The sequence below is a fragment of the Desmodus rotundus genome, chromosome 1 (assembly GCF_022682495.2).
Source record: "Desmodus rotundus isolate HL8 chromosome 1, HLdesRot8A.1, whole genome shotgun sequence".
In the NCBI taxonomy this organism is placed as follows: domain Eukaryota; kingdom Metazoa; phylum Chordata; class Mammalia; order Chiroptera; family Phyllostomidae; genus Desmodus; species Desmodus rotundus.
Window position 1 is genome coordinate 63543349 of NC_071387.1, and position 20630 is coordinate 63563978.

A 20630-nucleotide genomic window follows, 5' to 3' on the forward strand; every position below is an offset into this window, starting at 1 on the left:
AATCCAGATTGAAAAGATGGTGCGTGCGTGCCAACCACTGAATCTATCTAACCTGGTGCTCGCTTGTATGTGAATAGTGAACTGTGCACCTGCATTCTTCTATGCATCTTCCTCTCAGGAGACATCTATTCTATAGCTTATTCTCCAAAAGCTCCATGAGATTAACAGCTCGTGGATTAACTAATTCAAAATGCAGTTAAGGATCTCAATTTATTCAAATGAAGGGGGGGAAGTTGTACTGTCCTCTCTGATTGCCAGTCTTAATCACTGCTCCCTTTCTCCTCTATGAGCGGCTGTGTTAAAATTGTACATGTTATTTCACATTTACAACTATACCATATTCCAATGACTCTGGCAGCCTGGGCTGGGTGCATTTCTACATATAGAAATGTCAACCAAAATAGCCTGAAAATTTCAGGGAACAAGATCAAGGTCCAAGTTGTCAAGAAGACATGCATGTATACCTTTGGTTTTGCATTAGTTTGTTTTTGACAAAGCAAAATGCTCTGGTGTTTACTTACAAGGATACCACATTAAAACACATGACAAAAAATAAAAATAACTGCTGTACCTCCACCCCCCCCAAAAAAATTGATCACCTACACTGAAGGAGAAGGCTTGTGCAGTGAAAACATCATTATGTGACCTCAAACTAAGGGAGGAAAACAGGCCTCCTACAATAAGGTATGAATAGGATACAAATTTAAATCACTTTTATACAGGGGCACGAACATCGCTACAAGCAAATACTACCTAAAACTTCATCTTTCTATGGCTAAAGGGAGAAACTGTCTGTTGGACACTTCTCTCTGTACCAACAGGGACAATCAATGTGATAGAGCCTCTGCTGACAGCCTAATCAGGGGCTCACTTTCAGAGAAACACATCAAGGATCTCCAAATGCCATAATCTCTTGATATACTATGAAAAATAAAAAAATAAAAAGACTTGGGTAGGGTGTGGTAGCTGAAGTAGTTTACACAATGTTAGAGAAATGATGAATCCATAGAATGAAGACATTTGCAGATGCAAAAGCATCTGAGGTCCACATGAATCTGGAGTCTCCAAAAGATCAAACATTTTACCCACCCTGTTTTGGTTTAAAAACAGAACCTTGGCTGGTAGCTCAGTGGATTGAGCACGGGCTGCAAGCTTTGGGGTCACTGGTTCAATTCCCAGTCAGGGCACATGCCTGGGTTACGGGCCAGGTCCCTAGTACAGGGTGCATGAGAGGCAACCACACATTGATAATTCTCTCCCTCTCATTCTCCTTCTCGTTCCCCCTCTTGTAAAAATGAATAAATAAAATCTTTAAAAAAACAGAAAAGTGACTTTATTCATCTTATCTCAGGTATGAACAGTGACAATGGTTTCTTCTACTATAACTTAAAGTCAATGTTTTATGAGAAAATCTAGAGGAAAAGAACCAGTGGTGTGTTTCCTTAAGTGAATATGAAAAACATGCTGGGAACATAAATGGGGAATTACTTCTGTATGACTATGAAGAGCAGCAAGGATTGTAAACATAGTATTAATTTCTTTATTTACTTCCTTCTAAAGTCTGCAGACTGAGAAATCACAGTAATACTTTAAATTACTATGGGAAGAAAGATTGAGATTCACAGACACCCAGGAAATCCAACGCTGCTTTTAGAACTCTCACAGAAAAAAGCAACTCTACTGATAGCACCCCTTATATGAAATTCCCAGATCTAAAAAATATACTTAAAACGTGCAATACCACCAGTATACTTGGTTTTAAAGTCTTCAGGAAACCACAGAGACTATTTTATATACATACATTTTTAATGAAATAATGTTTAAACAAAGCAAATTTGAATGGACTTGGAGAGTGTTTTCAAAATTAAGAATCCCAGAACATGCCAGAAGCTCTTTAACGGCAAGTTAAAAATGTAAAGAATTAACAGGTGGCTTAGGTCTGAAAGTAATGATCTTCAATGGCAGGTAGCTGCTGCCAGGTAGCTGCTGCCAGAGGCACAAGGAAAGCTTATGTGGTCCAGGTGATATTCTGTATCTCCATCTACTTGGTGGTTCTGGAGATGATAGCTTTGTAAAAATTCATCAAGTTGCATACATATATGATTTGTGCACTTTTCTGTATGCATGTTATACTTTAGTTCTAAAAGTTTACTACTGCTACTGTTAATGGTAATACTACTAAAAATAGTGATAATAATTTAGAACTATGTTTAAGAAAGAAAAGAAAAGTGGAAAAGAAAAAACGGAAGGTGGGAGAGAAGGTACAGAAAGCAGATACTTTATTAACATCAAAAATCACTCAAGTAACTGTCATTAAATGTACTGTTCGCTGGCAACAATTTTTTCAAAGCTAAGAAGTGTTAGGAATCATGTAAATATTTGAGTTTCACAGAATGAGGATGAATGTGAAAGATAGTAAACGGGTGGGAGAAAATAATTAGGTGAGCGATACCTTAACTAGGCTGTGAAATGTATCCAAGAGACTTAAATGGAAATGAACACCATACCTCAGTTTGAAAAGTATCAACCCCACAATTTAGGATCCTGAAATGTGCTCACAAGTCTGGCTCATTGAGCCTGTCCTCTGATTTATAACTATGACTATTTGGGGGTGGGTAATTTGGAGTAGGCACTGTGTGTCCCTACAGAGAGACTGGGGAGGAAAGTACTCTGCAGACAGTACTACTTAAAGGCACTAAGTTCAAGATATATTTTTAAAGCAATTGTAAATAAAACATTCCATGACCACCCAAACCCTTTTTAAGAGTTAAATCTCGAAGGCTGACAGTAGTCAACCATGTAACAAACAAAGCCTGAACAGAATAGAAATAACTAAGTGAGTAATTTGGGAACTGAAAAATTTGCTAATTGATAAGGCATACACTTTTGTCCTGACTAGCTCAGTTTCTAGCTCCCTTTTCTTCTACTTATTATAAAGAGAGATATTTTAAATTAAACATGTTTTAGCCATTGTTAGGGAATACTAATCAACATCCTACTAGCCAGGTATAAGAGGGTGTGGAGAACAGGAAAAATAAGACATAGTCCCTGCTCACAAGTTTACAATTTAGTACAGGACATAAGCCACATACAAAAACAACCTTAATAAAAAATGCAAAAAGAGAAGCAGCCCTGACTGGTGTAGCTCAGTGGATTGAGCGCGGGCTGTGAACCAAAGGGTTGCCAGTTTGAAACCCAGTCAGGGCACATGCCTGGGTCATGGGCCACATCCCCAGTATGGGGTGCTCAAGAGGCAACCACACACTGGTATTTCTCTCCCTCTCTTTGTCCTTCTATTCCCCTCTGTCTAAAAATGAATAAATAAAATCTTAAAAAAAAAAAGAAGAGAAGCAACAGCAGAACCCTATACAACCGAGAATCCTTCCAATCAGTGCTCTAAGAGAAAGTCTCTAAGCCACAGCAGCATTTGCACTGGAACTGAAGAACTGATAAAACTGCTAGAGAATTGATCCAATTTGACTAGAACATAAGGTAGGATCAGAGTTGAGCAATGATGAATGAAAGGGATGGACAGGCCAATAGGAACTATTATAATCAGAACAGCCCTAAATCCACCATAAAGAGTTGCTATTGGGTTGGCAAAAAGTCCGTATGTTTTTTTCCATAAAATAAAAGACATCTTTTTCATTTTCACCAGTAACTTTATTGATTTGGATATTTTTAGTATGTCGGCTATCTCTGATGTGGTATAGCATTGATTGTTCTCAACGTCTCAATTTGATCACTATCAACTTTAGTCTACCCAACCATGGAGCATCGAGCATCAGCCAGCAAGAAATCTCCAGTACGAAACTTTGCAAACTACTTTTGACTCATTTGATCAGTCACAGCACTTTGTCCATACACTGCATAAATCTATTTTTACATTTCAGTTAGTTTTTTACCTTTCTTGAAAGAATATAACATATTATGCCAAAAATGTTGCATGTTTTCTTCCATCTTCCATATTAAAATGGCTACATAAAAATACACCAATTTTGACAATTTTGGTTTTTTAAAAAATGACAGCTAAAGATAACTAAGTGCTACTAGAGCCATCTTATGGAAAAAAGCAAATGAACTTTTTGGCCAACCCAGTGTTTATCCTATTATCTACCAACAACCAAAACTGCTGAAAGCTTCTCAACAGCAGCATGAGACTGAAGTGTCAAAAGACAGAATCAAAGACATCAATTAGGAAGCCATTATAATAATCTGAGTAAAATGGCTATAGGCAACAGGGCTGGGAAAAAGAACAAAATACAATGTGGAGATAAAACCCAGCGGACAAGAATGACTGATAACATACTGTAACAAAGAGTCAACAATGACACCTAAACTGTGATATTCTGAGCTTGGTGGAATGGTAGCTACCAAGAAATGGGAATGAGCTGGTTTGTGGGTCTGTATAGTGAGCTCAGTTTGGGAAAACAGCAGATCATGTTAGTGACTAGGCAAATAAAAATGTTAAGAAAACAGACTGACACTAGAGTTATCAGATCTGGGACCCATCTATAGAGAAGTGACACAGTGGTAAAAGAAGGTGGCCAGGGGCAGCATCTAGGGGGGTACCCACAGGTCTTGGGGGAGAAGACAGAAAGAGCAGTATTAACAGGGGCATCATGAGGGTCCAATGTTCTGAACAATGAGAGAAGTCAGAGTTTTAAATGTTCTAAAAATACAATGCTATATTTAGAGTAGAGTAAAACCATGTATAGTAGTAAGTAGTAGTAAATAGTAAAAGTAAAACAAAGCGCATGGGAATGATAACTACTCAAATCAGAATAGTGCTTGAGTGGGGGTAAGATATTGGATAGCAGGGATGGCAGTGGCTGCAGTGTCATTGGAATGGTGACCTAGGGCTTCAGATATATTTGTGCACTATCAGTTCTTAAGCTTGGGCAAATGGGTATTCATTATACCACACCTCATATATATTTCTGGCTGCAATATTTTATAATTATATATTTGCCCTAAAAGAAATATCTTAGTGGTCTGATAGGTATAGAAGTTATAAAATCCAAATTCTAAAGGAGTTAGATAAGCAAATTATAAAAACAAGGAAGCAGAAAAGATAAACAGCCTTTGGAGAAATTCTGCAAAGCAAACAAGTAAAGCAAGAGAACAGTAGTCTGAAAAGTCAGCAGGGCCTGGGAAAGGGTGTGTTAGTGTGTTGGTGATTGGCTTCTCACTAGGTTGGGAGTGTGGGGATTCTGTCCATAGGCAAAGGAGATGAGGCCAGCAAAGAAAAGGATACTGAAAATCTAAGCCAGAGGGGAAATGATGTAAAAGGGTGCTAGGAGAGAATGTGATCAAGAGCACAAAAAAAAGGGTACCCCTGAAGGAAAAAGAAAAATATTTTTTCTCAGAAGCGAAATGTAAGAGATAGGCATATTGAGAGTGCTCATGTCAGAAAGCCAGTTTACTGCCCATTTCTCCCACTAAACTGCACATTTGTTGAAAGGAACAGAGTTTTATCCATTTTGATAATACAGGGTCTAATTAAGTAGTATTTAACACATAGTAAATGCTCAACAAATGATAGCTGAATAAAAGAAATGATCATCGCAGAAAAGATGAGGTCACTCGCTAAGAGAAACAATGGCAGGATGAAATCAAGGACCACTGAAGAGCAGAAAGGTCCAATTGGAGAGAGTTAAATGAAATTCTGAATAATAGGAAATGAAGAGGACATGGCAAACAGCAGAAAGAACTCAACCTTGGTTCCCCCCAAATCATGAGAAATTACAAGCAAAAATACTGGGTTCAAGAAAGTGCAGCTCAGCCTAGCTGGGTAACTCAGTTGGTTAGAGCATTGTCCTGATACACCAAGGTTGCGAGATCAATCCCCAGTCATGGTATATACAAGAATCAACCAATGGATGCATAAATAAGTGGGACAACAAACTGATGTCTCTTTCTCTCTCTCTCTCATCAGTAAAAATAAAAACTAAAAAATAAAAAATGAAGTTAAAAAAGAGGAAGTGCAGTTCAGATTTATCACTTTGGGAAGCAGAATACTTAGAACAGCAAAAAGTCCCTAATGCAAAATTGAAAAAAAGCCTTGCTGCTCCAAAACATATACCCTAACGGGGTATATGTAAATCATTGCCTTTATAAGGCATTCCTATAGCGTATAATTCTTATAAACAAATTAAAACATTGAGAATTGATTTTTGGATGAGAGTATTTAATCTTTATTTAGATGTCCCCCAATTCTAAGTGCTTACTATGTAGTGTTTTTTAAATGTCTGTTAATGCATTCAGGGCTAATGAACTCCCCAAAGCAAACGAAAATCAGAAAACTTTATTCTATGTCACATATGTAATTGGAATGAAGGAGTGGGAGAGATGGAAGAATGCCATTAACAAACAGGAGAGAGTGAGCTGAGGAGAGCTAAGCCCCATTCCTTACTTCCTGATTGGTATCTCCAGAACTGCAATTGTGGTCCAAAGTCACACCAACTCTCTGTACCATTAGTGAGGGCTGCATTAGCAGAACTGGGCACTCTCAGTCCAGAATCCCTCTGGAGAATAGGGAAATGATGAGTTCCATCACCTGGCCAACATCAGCAACTGCCAAACAGTCACCTCAGGGACTTGGACAAAGACATTCATCCGCTGTGCTGGCAGCCACTACAGGCTATCTTGCTTAACCGAGTCCCTTCTGTGAGGACCACTGTCTAAGTGACCTGTCACAGAGCTTTATAAAGCAGCATTAATACTGTAGGCCAAAATGAGATTGATCTTTGAGCTTCGTGGTCTCCTGCTGTCAACGGTGCATTATAAAACCAATACTAAATACTTTATAAACAGGTCTCCCTACAGTGTATTAGAAAAACAGTGCATATTTCATGCCCCATAGTTAGGTAGCCACATATCCATCAGACTAATAAATTATTTATTAGGTGCTCAGAAGTGCAATAAGAGTCAATAAACTAACTTCTGGATACTTATAAGCTACTATTTCACTGGAAATTGTACCTGAATGAGAACACTAGAGCAGTAACTGATGGGGGATGGAAATATCCCAGCTCCTCAAGTGAACTGTTAGAAGAAAGCACAGCCCTTATGTGTGAGAAGGGACAAAAATTTCTGTGTCCTAAAAAAAGAGTCTTGGTTATTGAATTTATAAAGAAAGTGCCACTCAACCACATGCTCATTTCCTTTCTTTTATACATAGATTTCTCTGGTCCTACTAACCTTGGATGTCTCCTGAGGGAAATAAAAATTGGTGGAAACATTCTGAATACACCCTGAATCAGGCCAGATGACAACCACAAGTAATGGTTGTACTTGACATCTCCAAAGAAACTCTACAATGGCTTGAGTGTACAAACTTTCTGCTACATGCATGGCATGGAATTGAGTATTTATGAATCTAGGGTTTAGAGTAGCATTTTTTTCCCATTTTCAGTTTAAAGCTCCCAAGACTGTAGACACCCTATGATGCTGGTGCCCAGACCAACATCATCAAGCAACTCTTTCCTGGTTCCACCCCTCTGAAGGTTAAAAAAAATACTTTCTGTTCAAGAATGTATTCCAGCCCTTCTAGAAGGAATTTCTTCAGCTGGGAGTTATTTCCCAAACTATCAGAGGCGTGGACCTTTGTGTAGTATTGTGGGTGCCATGGTTTCACATGTTGGCCACATTAATACTGGAGAGCAAGCATCTGTAACCCACAGCTGAGTGTGCTCCGGCCCCAGAGCACCCGCAAGGTCAATGCCAATGCAAACCACTCTTCCCATCCCACATCTGAACCACACTGGCTTTCTCCAGGAGCCAGGGGCTGAGATACAATTCTGAAAATGAAGGTTTTGGGTTGTCTCCATTCACATGATGGGTGTAGAATGTTGAGAAGAACACTGTCAAAGGGACTGGCTCTTTTTTCTCTCCCATTCCACACCAAGTGAATAAACCATAAAGAGGTTGTCTGATGGTGTTCCAAAATACCCCAGGGGAAAAACCTAAACAGATAAATACATAGATTGTTGCGCTGTTTTTGTTTTTCTTTCTAGAGTCTTATAGTTTTAGCACTTTAGGCTGGAGTTTTTAAGGTTGAAAAATATATAAGTAGGAAAAAGAAGTGGAAATAAAAGGAGAAACATGGGAGGACCTGATTTCACATCACTTTCTCAGAGAGATCTCCACAAATCCTAGAAGTAATGAAAGAGGTGATGAAAAAATGTAAGACAAGACTAGTTTCTTGTATTACTTTTGCTACAACAACCACTGTAGCTAAGATGATTATTCATATTAATGAGTTTGGTATGTAGACAAACTATAAAAGATGCAGTCTCTGACCTCAAGTACTTATCTCTGTCTTGTGGGATTTACTCCTCCTGCTAGATTTACTTTTATTCTTCATACCCTTGCCTAGAGGAAGTGATCATCACTCAGGACTTGGAGCCTTTCCATGGGTGGGGTTTAAATATGGCAACGAGAAGAGAGGGAACCTTTGCCCTTGAACACAGACAATGTTGGCCCCACAGTTCGGGATGTCTAGTTTCTGACAAAAAGAAATATAAACTCCCTGTGAAATATTTACACTGGCCTTACTGAGCTTTATCAGAAAAATCTTATAAAGTGTGAACAAAGATAGTATTCCAGTGTTTTATCACATCCAGCACACATATAAACCATATCATTGCACATAAATGAGCTAATATTAGACAACAATCTCAACCTTCTCTTTACATTCAGTTACTCATGTTTTGTGTGTGTGCTTATAGCAACATGTGGAGACATCTATGGAGTCAGCTTTGCCCAGTGGTTAAGTGCCAAAGTTCTGCAGTTGATTTCTTAGGTTTGAATACCTGAGGAAAACTTTTACTAATCATATGACCTCAGCAAGTTACTTAGCCTCCGCAAGTGCCAAAACTCCTTAACTATAAAAAAAAGGAATAATACTAAATCACAAGATTGTTGTGAAGATTAACTATTTTGATTAGTTCAGAAGATTTAGCTGAGTATCTAGCACAGAAGCCCTCATTAAATATTAGTTGCTACGTATGTACATGTGTATAAAAAGACATTGCAAACTACAAGGCCACAGGCCAAGTTTGGCCCTCAGGTCAAATTTGTTTTGCTTGGTTCATAAGTGAGTATGTATGAGTGTGCATGTCTGTTTAATTCATGGTCAACATGTAAAAAAAAATCAAGAAATTTTAAAGTATGGATTTCTAGCTGCTGGGGACAGGGGAGTAGAGGCAAAGGGTGGATGGAGTGTCAGAGAAATAAAGATATGGCAACAGAAATCTGCATTCCTTCATGCCAACAATCTGATGCAATGAACAGAAGCTACTCTTCTTAGCATGCACTCTCCAGTGGAAAGTCTCTCCTACTCCCTTGTATTAGATCTCACTAGTTTCCCTCAATTCCATTACCTGCCTGGCCACTGAATCCATTTGAGTTTGCAGCCCTTGCCTGTAAGTCACTGCTCATTCACACGGCATTCATAAACATGGAGAATTCACTCACACACAAATGAAAAGTCACATTTAAATAAAATGTGAGTGCTCGCTTCGGCAGCACATATACTAAAATTGGAACGATACAGAGAAGATTAGCATGGCCCCTGCACAAGGATGACACGCAAATTCGTGAAGCGTTCCATATTTTTAAACAATGGGAAGACAAAGAAACAATTCCCAAATGAAAGGAAAGGAGGAAGTCTCAGAAAGAATGCTAACTGAAAAAGAGGCAAGTCAACTATCAGATACTGAGTGCAAAGCAATGGTCATCAGGAAGCTCACTGAGCTCTCTGAGCTCAAAGAGAACTACCAGAAACTACAAGGAAACTACAATGAACTCACTGCAAACTATATCAACATGAAAAAGGAAATAGAAACTATCAACAAGAGCCAAGAGGAAATGAAGAATACAATTTCTGAATTGAAGAACACAGTAGAAGGAATGAAAAGCAGACTTGATGAAGCAGAGGATCGGATCAGCAAGCTGGAGGACAAAGTAGAAAAAAACACCCAGAAAGAGCAAGAAAAGGAAAAGAGGCTCAGAAAGAATGAAGAGGCAATAAGGGAAATGCAGGACAACACGAAACGTAACAATATCCGTATAATAGGAATACCAGAAGGAGAAGAAGAAGAGCAAGGGATAGAAAACCTGTTTGAAAAAGTAATGATGGAAAATTTCCCTAATCTGAGGAGAGAAAAAGTCACCCAAATACAGGAATCACAGAGAGTCCCAAGCAAGAGGAACCCAAAGAGACCCACTGCAAGACACATCATAATTAAAATGGCAAATTTCCAAGACAAAGAGAGGATCTCAAAGGCAGCAAGGGAGAAAAAGGAAGTAACATACAAGGGAGCCCCAATAAGGTTAGCAACTGACTTCTCAATGGAAACGCTCCAAGCCAGAAGAGAATGGCAAAAAATATTCCAAGTACTGAGAACCAGAGGCCTGCAACCAAGACTACTTTACCCAGCAAGGCTCTCAATCAAGATAGAAGGCCAAATAAAGAGTTTCCCAGACAAAAGAAGTCTAAAAGAATACAGCTCCATCAAACCAGCTCTGCAAGAGATGCTAAAGGGACTGCTTTAAGGAAAGAAAGGAAAAGAGAAAGACAGAGTAACACAGGTAGGAAAAAATGGCAATGAATAACTACCTATCGATAATAACCTTAAACGTAAATGGATTAAATGCTCCAATCAAAAGACATAGAATAGCTGAATGGATAAGAAAACATGACCCACACATATGCTGCCTACAAGAGACCCATCTCAGGACAAAAGACTTACACAGACTGAAAGTGAAGGGCTGGAAACAAATTTTCCAAGCAAATGGACAGGAAAAAAAAACAGGGGTAGCAATACTCATATCAGACAAAATAGACTTCCAAAGAAGGGCCATAAAGAGAGACCCAGAAGGTCACTTCATAATACTCAAAGGAAGAATCCACCAAGAAGACATAAACATTGTAAATATATATGCACCCAACATAGGAGCAGCCAAATACATAAAGAAAATCTTGGAGGATTTCAAGAAAGATATTGACAGCAACACAATTATAGTAGGGGACTTTAACACCCCACTATCAAAAATGGACAGGTCTTCCAAACAAAATATCAACAAAGATATTGTGTCACTTAACAATACCCTAGAGGAAATGGACTTAACTGATATATACAGAGCTTTTCATCCCAAAGAAGCAAAATACACATTCTTTTCAAGTGTCCATGGAACTTTTTCAAAGATAGACCACATGATAGGACACAAAGCAAGCCTCAACAAATTCAAGAAAATTGAAATCATATCAAGCATTTTCTCTGACCATAAGGGACTGAAACTAGAAACCAACCCCAAAGGAAGAAACCAAAAACACTCAAAATCATGGAGACTGAATAGCATGCTATTAAACAATGAATGAGTCAAGAACGAGATTACGGAAGAAATCAAAAACTTCCTGGAAACAAATGAAAATGAACACACAACAACCCAAAACCTATGGGACACAGCAAAGGCAGTCCTGAGAGGGAAGTTCATAGCAATACAGGCCTACCTTAAGAAGATAGAAACAGTTCAAACAAACAACCTAACCCTACGCCTACAAGAACTGGAGGAACAACAACAAAGACAGCCCAGAGCAAGTAGAAGGAAGGAAATAACCAAGATCAGAGCAGAAATAAATGACATAGAGACTAAAAGCACAATCCTAAGGATCAATGAATCCAGGAGCTGGTTCTTTGAAAAGATAAACAAAATCGACAAGCCTTTAGGTAGGCTCATCAAGAAGAAAAGAGAGAGGATCCAAATAAACAGAATTAGAAACGAAAGAGGAGAGATTACAACTGATACCATAGAAATACAAAGGATTGTAAGAAATTACTATGAAGAACTGTATGCTAAGAAATTTGAAAACCGAGATGAAATGGACACATTTCTAGAAAAATATAATCTTCCAAAACGGAATGAAGAAGAAGCAGAAAACCTGAACAGACCAATAACGGCAAAGGAAATTGAAGCAGTCATCAAAAAACTCCCATCACACAAAAGCCCTGGACCAGATGGTTTCACAGGAGATTTCTACAAAGCATTTAAGGAAGAGCTAACCCCTATCCTTCACAGACTATTCGAAAAAATCCAAAATGATGGAAGACTCCCAAACTCTTTTTATGAAGCCAGCATCATCCTAATCCCAAAACCAGATAAAGACACAACAAAGAAAGAAAACTTCAGGCCAATATCGCTGATGAACATAGACGCTAAAATCCTCAACAAAATATTAGCAAACCGCATCCAGCAATACATTAAAAAGATCATACACCATGACCAAGTGGGATTCATCCCAGGGATGCAAGGATGGTACAATATTCGCAAATCAATAAACATAATACATCACATCAACAACAGCAAAGACAAAAATCACATGATCATATCAATAGATGCAGAAAAAGTGTTCGATAAGATACAGCACCCATTTCTGATAAAAACACTCAGCAAAGTGGGAATAAAGGGAGCAGTCCTCAACATAATAAAGGCCATATATGAGAGACCTACAGCCAACATCACACTCAATGGACAAAAACTTAGAGCTTTCCCACTAAGATCAGGAACAAGACAAGGATGCCCTCTCTCACCACTCCTATTCAACATAGTATTGGAAGTCCTAGCCACAGCAATCAGACAAGAAAAAGCAATAAAAGGCATCCAAATTGGAAAGGAGGAAATGAAACTATCACTGTTTGCAGACGACATGATAGTGTACATGGAAAACCCTATAGACTCCGCCAAAAAACTACTCGACCTAATAAATGAATTTGGCAAAACAGCTGGATACAGAGTCAATACCCAGAAATCAAAGGCATTCCTGTACACCAGCAATGAAACTGCAGAAACAGAAATCAGGAAAAAAATCCCATTTGATATAGCAACAAGAAAAATAAAGTACCTAGGAATAAACCTAACCAAGGAGGTAAAAGACCTGTACTCAGAAAACTACACAACACTGAAGAAAGAAATTAAGGAAGACACAAACAAATGGAAGCATGTACCATGTTCATGGATTGGAAGAATTAACATCATCAAAATGGCCATACTACCCAAAGCAATTTATAGATTCAATGCAATCCCTATTAGAGTACCCATGACATATTTCACAGATATAGAACAAACATTTCAGAAATTCATATGGAACCATAAACGACCCCGAATAGCTGCAGCAATTTTGAGAAAGAAGAACAAAGCAGGAGGGATCACAATACCTGATATCAAACTGTATTACAAGGCCACTGTCATCAAAACAGCCTGGTACTGGCATAAAAACAGGCACACAGACCAATGGAACAGAACAGAGAGCCCAGAAATAAACTCAAGTCTATACGATCAATTAATATTTGACAAAGGAGGCAGGAGCATAAAATGGAGCAAAAACAGCCTCTTCAACAGATGGTGTTGGGAGATCTGGACAGCTAAATGCAAAAAAATGAAACTCGATCACCAACTTACGCCATACACGAAAATAAACTCAAGATGGATAAAAGACTTAAATATAAGTGGTAACACCATAAAAGTCCTTGAGGAAAACATTGGCAGGAAAATCTCAGACATTCCACGCAGCAACATCCTCACAGACACATCCCCTAAAGCAAGGGACATAAAGGAAAGAATAAACAAATGGGACCTCATCAAAATAAAAAGCTTCTGCATGGCTAAAGAAAACAGCACCAAATTACAAAGAGAACCAACAGTATGGGAAAACATATTTGCCAATGATACCTCAGACAAGGGCCTGATCTCCAAAATATATAAAGAACTCACACGACTCCACTCCAGGAAGACAAACAACCCAATTAAAAAATGGGCAAAGGACTTGAACAGACACTTCTCCAAGGAAGACATACAGAGAGCCCAGAGACATATGAAAAGATGCTCAGCATCACTAGCCATCAGAGAGATGCAAATTAAAACCACAATGAGGTATCATCTCACACCAGTCAGAGTGGCCAACATAAACAAATCCACAAACAAATGTTGGAGAGGATGCGGAGAAAAGAGAACCCTAGTGCACTGTTGGTGGGAATGCAGACTGGTGAGGCCACTGTGGAAAACAATATAGAATTTCCTCAGAAAACTAAAAATGGAACTGCCCTTTGACCCAGCAATTCCACTGCTGGGATTATACCCTAAGAACCCTGAAACACCAATCCAAAAGAATCTGTGCACCCCCATGTTCACAGCAGCACAATTTACAATAGCTAAGTACTGGAAGCAACCGAAGTGCCCATCAGCAAACGAGTGGATCCAAAAACTATGTTATATTTACACAATGGAATTCTACGCAGCAGAGAGAAAGAAGGAGCTTCTACCCTTTGCAACAGCATGGATGAAACTGGAGAGCATTATGCTAAGTGAAATAAGCCAGGCGGTGAGGGACAAATACCATATGATCTCACCTTTAACTGGAACATAATCAATAGAAGAAAAAACCAAACAAAATATAACCAGAGACATTGAAGTTAAGAACAATCTAAGAATAGCCAGGGCGGCGGGGGGGGGGGGGGGGGGGGTGGCGGGGCGGGGACAGTGGGAAGAGGGGATTACAGGAACTACTATAAAGGACACATGGACAAAACCAAGGGGGAGGGTGGAGGTGGGGGAGGGAGGTGGGTTCACCTGGGGTGGGGTGGAGGGATGGGGAGAAAAGGCATACAACTGTAATTGAATAACAATAAAAATAAATAAATAAATAAATAAATAAATAAATAAATAAAATGTGAAGTACCAAAAATGTTTTCTATCATGTCTACCTCTGACAAAAACAACAGTGAGATGCATTATGTTCCCTTTTGCATGTTCCTAATCCCTATATGGGGTGGGACAAAGGTAGGTTTACAGTTGTTTGTATAGAAAACAGTACAATAATTAATAAATAATAATACAATAAACTCTGTAAACTTACTTTTACCACACCCCATACTGTTAGCAACAGATATATAAACTGAGTAAACCCATTACCTGTCACCATATCAGGGCCTCTGCTACAATTACAGACATGGGCTTTGTGACAGCTTTTTTTTTCCATTAATGGTGGTTCTCAGACATACTTGTTTCTAACTCATGGAGACTTTTTTAAAAAGAAGTTCATACTGAACATATAAGACAAGAAACACAAAGCCTGGGCCCCTTGGTCTCCATAGCTTGAGACACTCACGAAGCATTGTTAAGACAGTACCAAAAAAGGTTAAGAAAAGTGACCTACTTGTATTGCTTTACTATACAAATAGGGAGAGTAGGAGACTGAGGGAGAGTAGGAGACTGGGGCAAAGTCAAAAAATGAGCTGGTGGCAGAGGCTTGACCATTTTTTGAGACCTGGGTTTCCTAAACTGCTTTTATATCACAGAGGTCCAGAGGGTTGAAAATCCAGCAGTGTAAGAGGGCCACTCCACCGACTTGTGAGGACAGACTATTAAACCTTCAGGCATTTACAAACCAGTTGACATTGTTGACTAGAAATTAGCCATGGTGGGAATATTTAGACCACAGCAATCAGCAAATGCCACAAGTTAGAGCTCTCCTACCCCACTGAACCAGTTGTTAAACATTGAAAAGCACATCAATACTTGAGATTCTGACATTTGGCTAAGTTCAGCATTTTCACATGGTACATATGGTCATGTGTGGGTCTTTGTACTTCTTCCTAGAGATTTAAAGTTTTGGTGAAGAATATGAAGAAAACCAAACCAGACACTTAAAAGTAACAGAACAAAATAAATCAGTGCATGAGTCTGGAGTGCTTAGCATATACAAGGCATTGTGATATGTTTTAAAAGAAACAGTAAGATCTCAGCATCCAGAGCTCTTAGGAAATTAATCATTCTGGATAGGCAAAGGGTTATCAATTTATGTTTACTGAGCACCTGTTGTGTGTCAGATACTGGGGAAAGCAGAAAATATTTTTTCATTTGTTCTTCACAGGTCCTATGAGATAGGAATTACTATTCTCATTTTACCAATAAAGAAATTGAAGCTAAGAAAGTTAAGTCACTTGGCCAGGGTCTTATATTAAGTGTCATTGTGGGGATTTTAAGACCAAGTTGGTCTGATTTCAAAATACGTGCTCCTCCCAATATTTGGCACTGCTTCTCCAGGTTTCTACCATTTCAGACAAGAATTCTGCTAAAAGACATTGCATATTCACCCTATGTTTTAAACAGTAAGTCTCTCTCTTGATAATTAAACTTTTTCATTTTGAACATCAAATTAATGTGTAGTAACACTGTTAGGACTTCTAAGAGCTTGGGCGGAAAGTGGGGGGAAAGCATGTTTCTGACCTCTCCTAGAGGGAAAGACAGTCTCTGGGGATCATCTATTTTTAAATTCAAAGAATCAACCATTTTATGTTCTTATAGTTAGTTGTAATTACTTCTTCTATTTCTTATATCTGACTTCTTCCCACTTTTAGAATTTGCTGCTTTATCTTACTATGATCCTTTTCTAAGAGTTCTTAACAGTTTAAACAACTGTTAAGAATAAAATCTTACTATGATCCTTTTCTAAGAGTTCTTAACAGTATAAGCAACTGTTAAGAATAAAATAAAACTGTAAGTATTGATAAGAAATATCTCCATATCATGCATGAGTACGAGGCAAGATGCAGAACAGTAAGCATAGTGTATGACCATTTGTGTCCCCCAGAAAAAGAAAAAACTGGGAAGGGATTGATAAATACTTCTATACTTGCATTAGGCTAGTTCGGAAAATAACTTTAAGAATCTGGTAAACAGAAATTATTTCTGAGGAGGGATGGGAAATCTGTTTTTTCTGTATGAGGAGGACCCCCCCAAAATGGAATTTATTTATAGTGTATTTACTTTTACATGTTTAAACCTCAGTCACCTGCAAAGTACTCTCCATTTTATGCAATACACCTATCGAGACCTTTTTTCTATTGTTCAAAACAGTTTTTGAACACTTCAATTTTGATGCCTTTAGTGCTTCTGCTGTTTTCTGTTTTACCTGGTTTACACATCAGCAAAATGTTTCCCTTTGAGGAATTTTTTCATCCAGGGAAACAAAAAATAAGTCACTTGGGATAAGATCAGGTAAATAGGGAGGGTGAGGCATTGGGGTCATGCTGTTTTTGGGCAAAAACTGCTGAACACTCTATGTAGTGTGGACAGGCACACTGATAAATCACCCATCACGAAATGGGCAAATATGTTGAAAGAATCTTCAAAAAAAAGGCACTGGAGCTGAATTTAGCCTCTCACAACAACACCTGCGAGTACACTGATACAGATGGGTTCCTAGAACACTCACGTACTGGCAAAGACTGTATACTACAAGGCACTGCCCTCCAGAAGATAATTCCAGTTTTCTTGGAGTCCCCCACTTGTATAGGCTTCTGTACTCTTTTCTCAAATATTTATGTATTACCAGTTAAAACAAAAAGTTTTAGAGTTTTCAGGTTCTAAGCAAAATATGGAGAGCATCTTAGAAGTTCAATATCTAAGCTTGGATCCTTTGTTGCACCTCTTCAGATGCTCAAAAGCACTATTTTTCCTGGTGCTCAATTGTGCTCATATTTGTACGGTGTTGATATTTAAGATAAATCCCTCTACTTTCACCTGACTTACAATGTAGTTGAAGAGATTATACATAAACACCCTAGTTAAATAAAAGATATAAATAACTTCTCTCTTTTACTAAATTAGAAGTACAACATATCACTACTTCTGTTATTAACTATAACGCTTCCAGGAGCATAAGTAATTTGGTCAAAAGAAAGATATGGACTGAGATTCTTGGGGTAAGGATAATATAAAAAGACACAGAGAACATGCCAAATGGGTAGATGGGCATGAATAAAAATAAAAATAAGGACATGTTCCTTTGGTAGATGAAGGATGCTATTAAAAAATGAGATTAGAGCCCTGGCTGGTTTGTCTCAATGGATTGAGTGCTGGCCTTCAAACCAAAGGGTCACAAGTTCGATTCCCAGTCTAGGGCACATGCCTGGGTTGCAGGGTAGGTCCCCAGTAGGGGACGTGCAAGAGGCAACCACACATTGATGTTTCCCTTTCTCCTTCCCTTCCCCTCTCTAAAAATAAATAAATCTTTAAAGAATAATTTTAAAAAATGAGATTAAGAAAGAATATAACAAACTGTAGAGGTCTTGAAATTGAGGCTTTAAGTTTCTGAGCAGAAAAGTTAAATAATGAAAGTTGTGTTTTGTCTTAGAAAAACAGTGTGTCAGATATATCAGAAAGGTGAGAGATCTGAGGCAAGAGTATTCAATTAGGGGATTTGTGTTGTATTTAAACATCCCCATAGAATGTAAGCTCCAACAGCAAAGTAGTACATCGATTTTCTGTCTGTACCACAAGCATCCAAACACCTGGCACTATAATAGACACTAATAGGAAATGGATAGCCCATCACAGAACATGAGGACCTAAACTAGGTGATAGTGAAAAACAAAGAATTTAGAGTTGTTATGTTTTGTTTTTTAAAGAACTGATGCTTAAATAAATTTTACTTTTCAGAAAATAAAAACAAAAGATAATTTGATCATTTGCAGGTAGGCAAAAATAGTAGAGAGGGGATGTCTCAAATTAACAATTAATTGTATGCATTAGATATAATTTGATATTTTACACATATAAGCTATCAATACATAAATAAGTTAAAATATTTCTATCTAAAATATATTCTCTGAAGTTAACAAATGTCTAAACATTGAAATTATGCTCTGTCCTTGATTCTCTACATTTTATTCCTGACTAGGATCTCAAACAACAGGGTATAGCTTCGCCAGTCATCTCTAGGCTGGTCATATCATTTTCCTTATAGCACTTAACTAGCTGAAACATTACACATAGGCTAAACACTTGACAAGGCAATCATCTGTCCATATCGGATGGGAGAGGACATCCCCCCAGAATGCCTGCCGTACCAAATCAGCAAATACAATTTATCTCAAACTCTAGAATCTGCCAGATTTCTGCAAATGAATAGCCTCCTTGCTTATAATTTGCTTAGAACTCAATATCTTTGAATTGGACTGTAACAATCTCTCTAAAACTGCTGCTAACCATACTTCATGTTTTTGTTAATAAACAGTTATAGGTTTGAAAGTAAATCCTATCAATGTTGAAAGTAAATTCATGTCTGTTCCACCTCTATATTCTTACCATGCTTGGTAGGCTGCCTTGTATTCAACAGTGTTTAAGAAAATTGGTTGAATGTATGAACACATGATGAACAAATGAACGATTACAGTAACTTCAGGAGTTTCTATGCTAGGGGGAGAAATTCAGGTCATGATTCCATTGACACTATTGCTAATTGAGCACTGAACATTCCCCCCCCCTTACCCCTTTCAGCTCCTCAAAGCCTTCACTACCAGTCAGTCAAAATTCACCTACAATATGAGACATATTTGTCCTTCCTCAACTGTGCCCTTTTTTAAAAGTTCCAATTTGGTGTCATTTATGAAGATTTTCAGGTAAGCCCGAAAGAAAAAAACTTAAAACTCTACTAAGTTCAAAACTAAGTCCAGAACTGTGAATTTACTTATAAAATAGTCTTTTCTTCTGTATTTAAATGTGGCAAAGATACCTCATATATTGTGAGCACTGGAGTACTGGATAAAAAAAAAAAAGTAAAACAAAGAGACCAGCCTTTCTCTAAGATCTCATCAGCATGTAAGTACTAAATGCCTTCAAGGAAAACTTGGCACCACATCTAAGTGATCAGCAATGAAATCTCTCAAGAGACTCCATCTTTTGGTTGCCAGAGGGAAGGAGGTTTGAGAGACTGGGTGAAAAAGTTTAAGGGATTGAGAAGTACAGATTGGTAGTTACAAAACAGTCATGGGGATGTATAAAGTACAGCATAGGAAATATAGTCAATAATGCTGTAATAACTATGCATGGTGCCAGGTGGGTACAGGAAATATCGGGAGGACCACATTGAGAAGTATATGATTATCTAACCACTATGCTGTACACCTTAAACTAATAAAAATAGTATTAAATGTCAAGTGTAATTGAAAAATAAAATTACAAAAATAGGAAGGTCCATCTCTAAACCCTTCCAAGAAATCTCTTTATCTGTTTCCCTTTCACTGTAGACTTATTTTTCTCAAAATAAAAATATATCAAATACTATGGAGTCATTTGTCAAGATAGCACACATGTAAATAATTATATAAAAAGTTTTAACAATTTTTCTAGGAATATTAAACATCGAGATGAATTCCCATACTATGTACATATTTTTAATACATTTATTTTGAATTTTTTCTTTCTAATGAGATCACTAAAAGATCCCTTTAAAAAAATCCTCACCTGAGGATATGTTTATTGATTTTAGAGAGAGAAAGCCACTGATATGAGAAAGAAACATCAATTGGTTGCCTCCCATATGGGCCCTGACCAGGGATTGAACCTGCAACCTTTTGGTCTACAGGATGACACTCCAATCAACTGAGCCACCCGGTCAGGGCTAGACCCAGTTTTTAATGTCCTGTAACTTGAATTCCAATGTGAACAAAATTAACCGCTGTGTGATATTTCTAAGAACTTTTAAAAAATTCTATCTTTTGACGGGTTTGGCTGGGGTGGGGGTGGAGGGGTGAGGAGAAAATGCAGACAACTATAATTGAACA

The 20630-nt window shown here is 38.0% G+C and overlaps 1 protein-coding gene and 1 non-coding gene across 8 annotated transcripts in view; one reads left to right on the top strand and one right to left on the bottom strand.

The window, feature by feature from the left end:
• The window catches only part of BNC2 (basonuclin zinc finger protein 2), a 420364-nt gene that overhangs the window by 288881 nt on the left and 110853 nt on the right, over positions 1-20630 (bottom strand). The window lies entirely within an intron of this gene.
• On the top strand, positions 9516-9622 carry LOC112302925 (U6 spliceosomal RNA). The gene has a single exon (XR_002974597.1). It is a non-coding gene; the product is annotated as a U6 spliceosomal RNA (small nuclear RNA).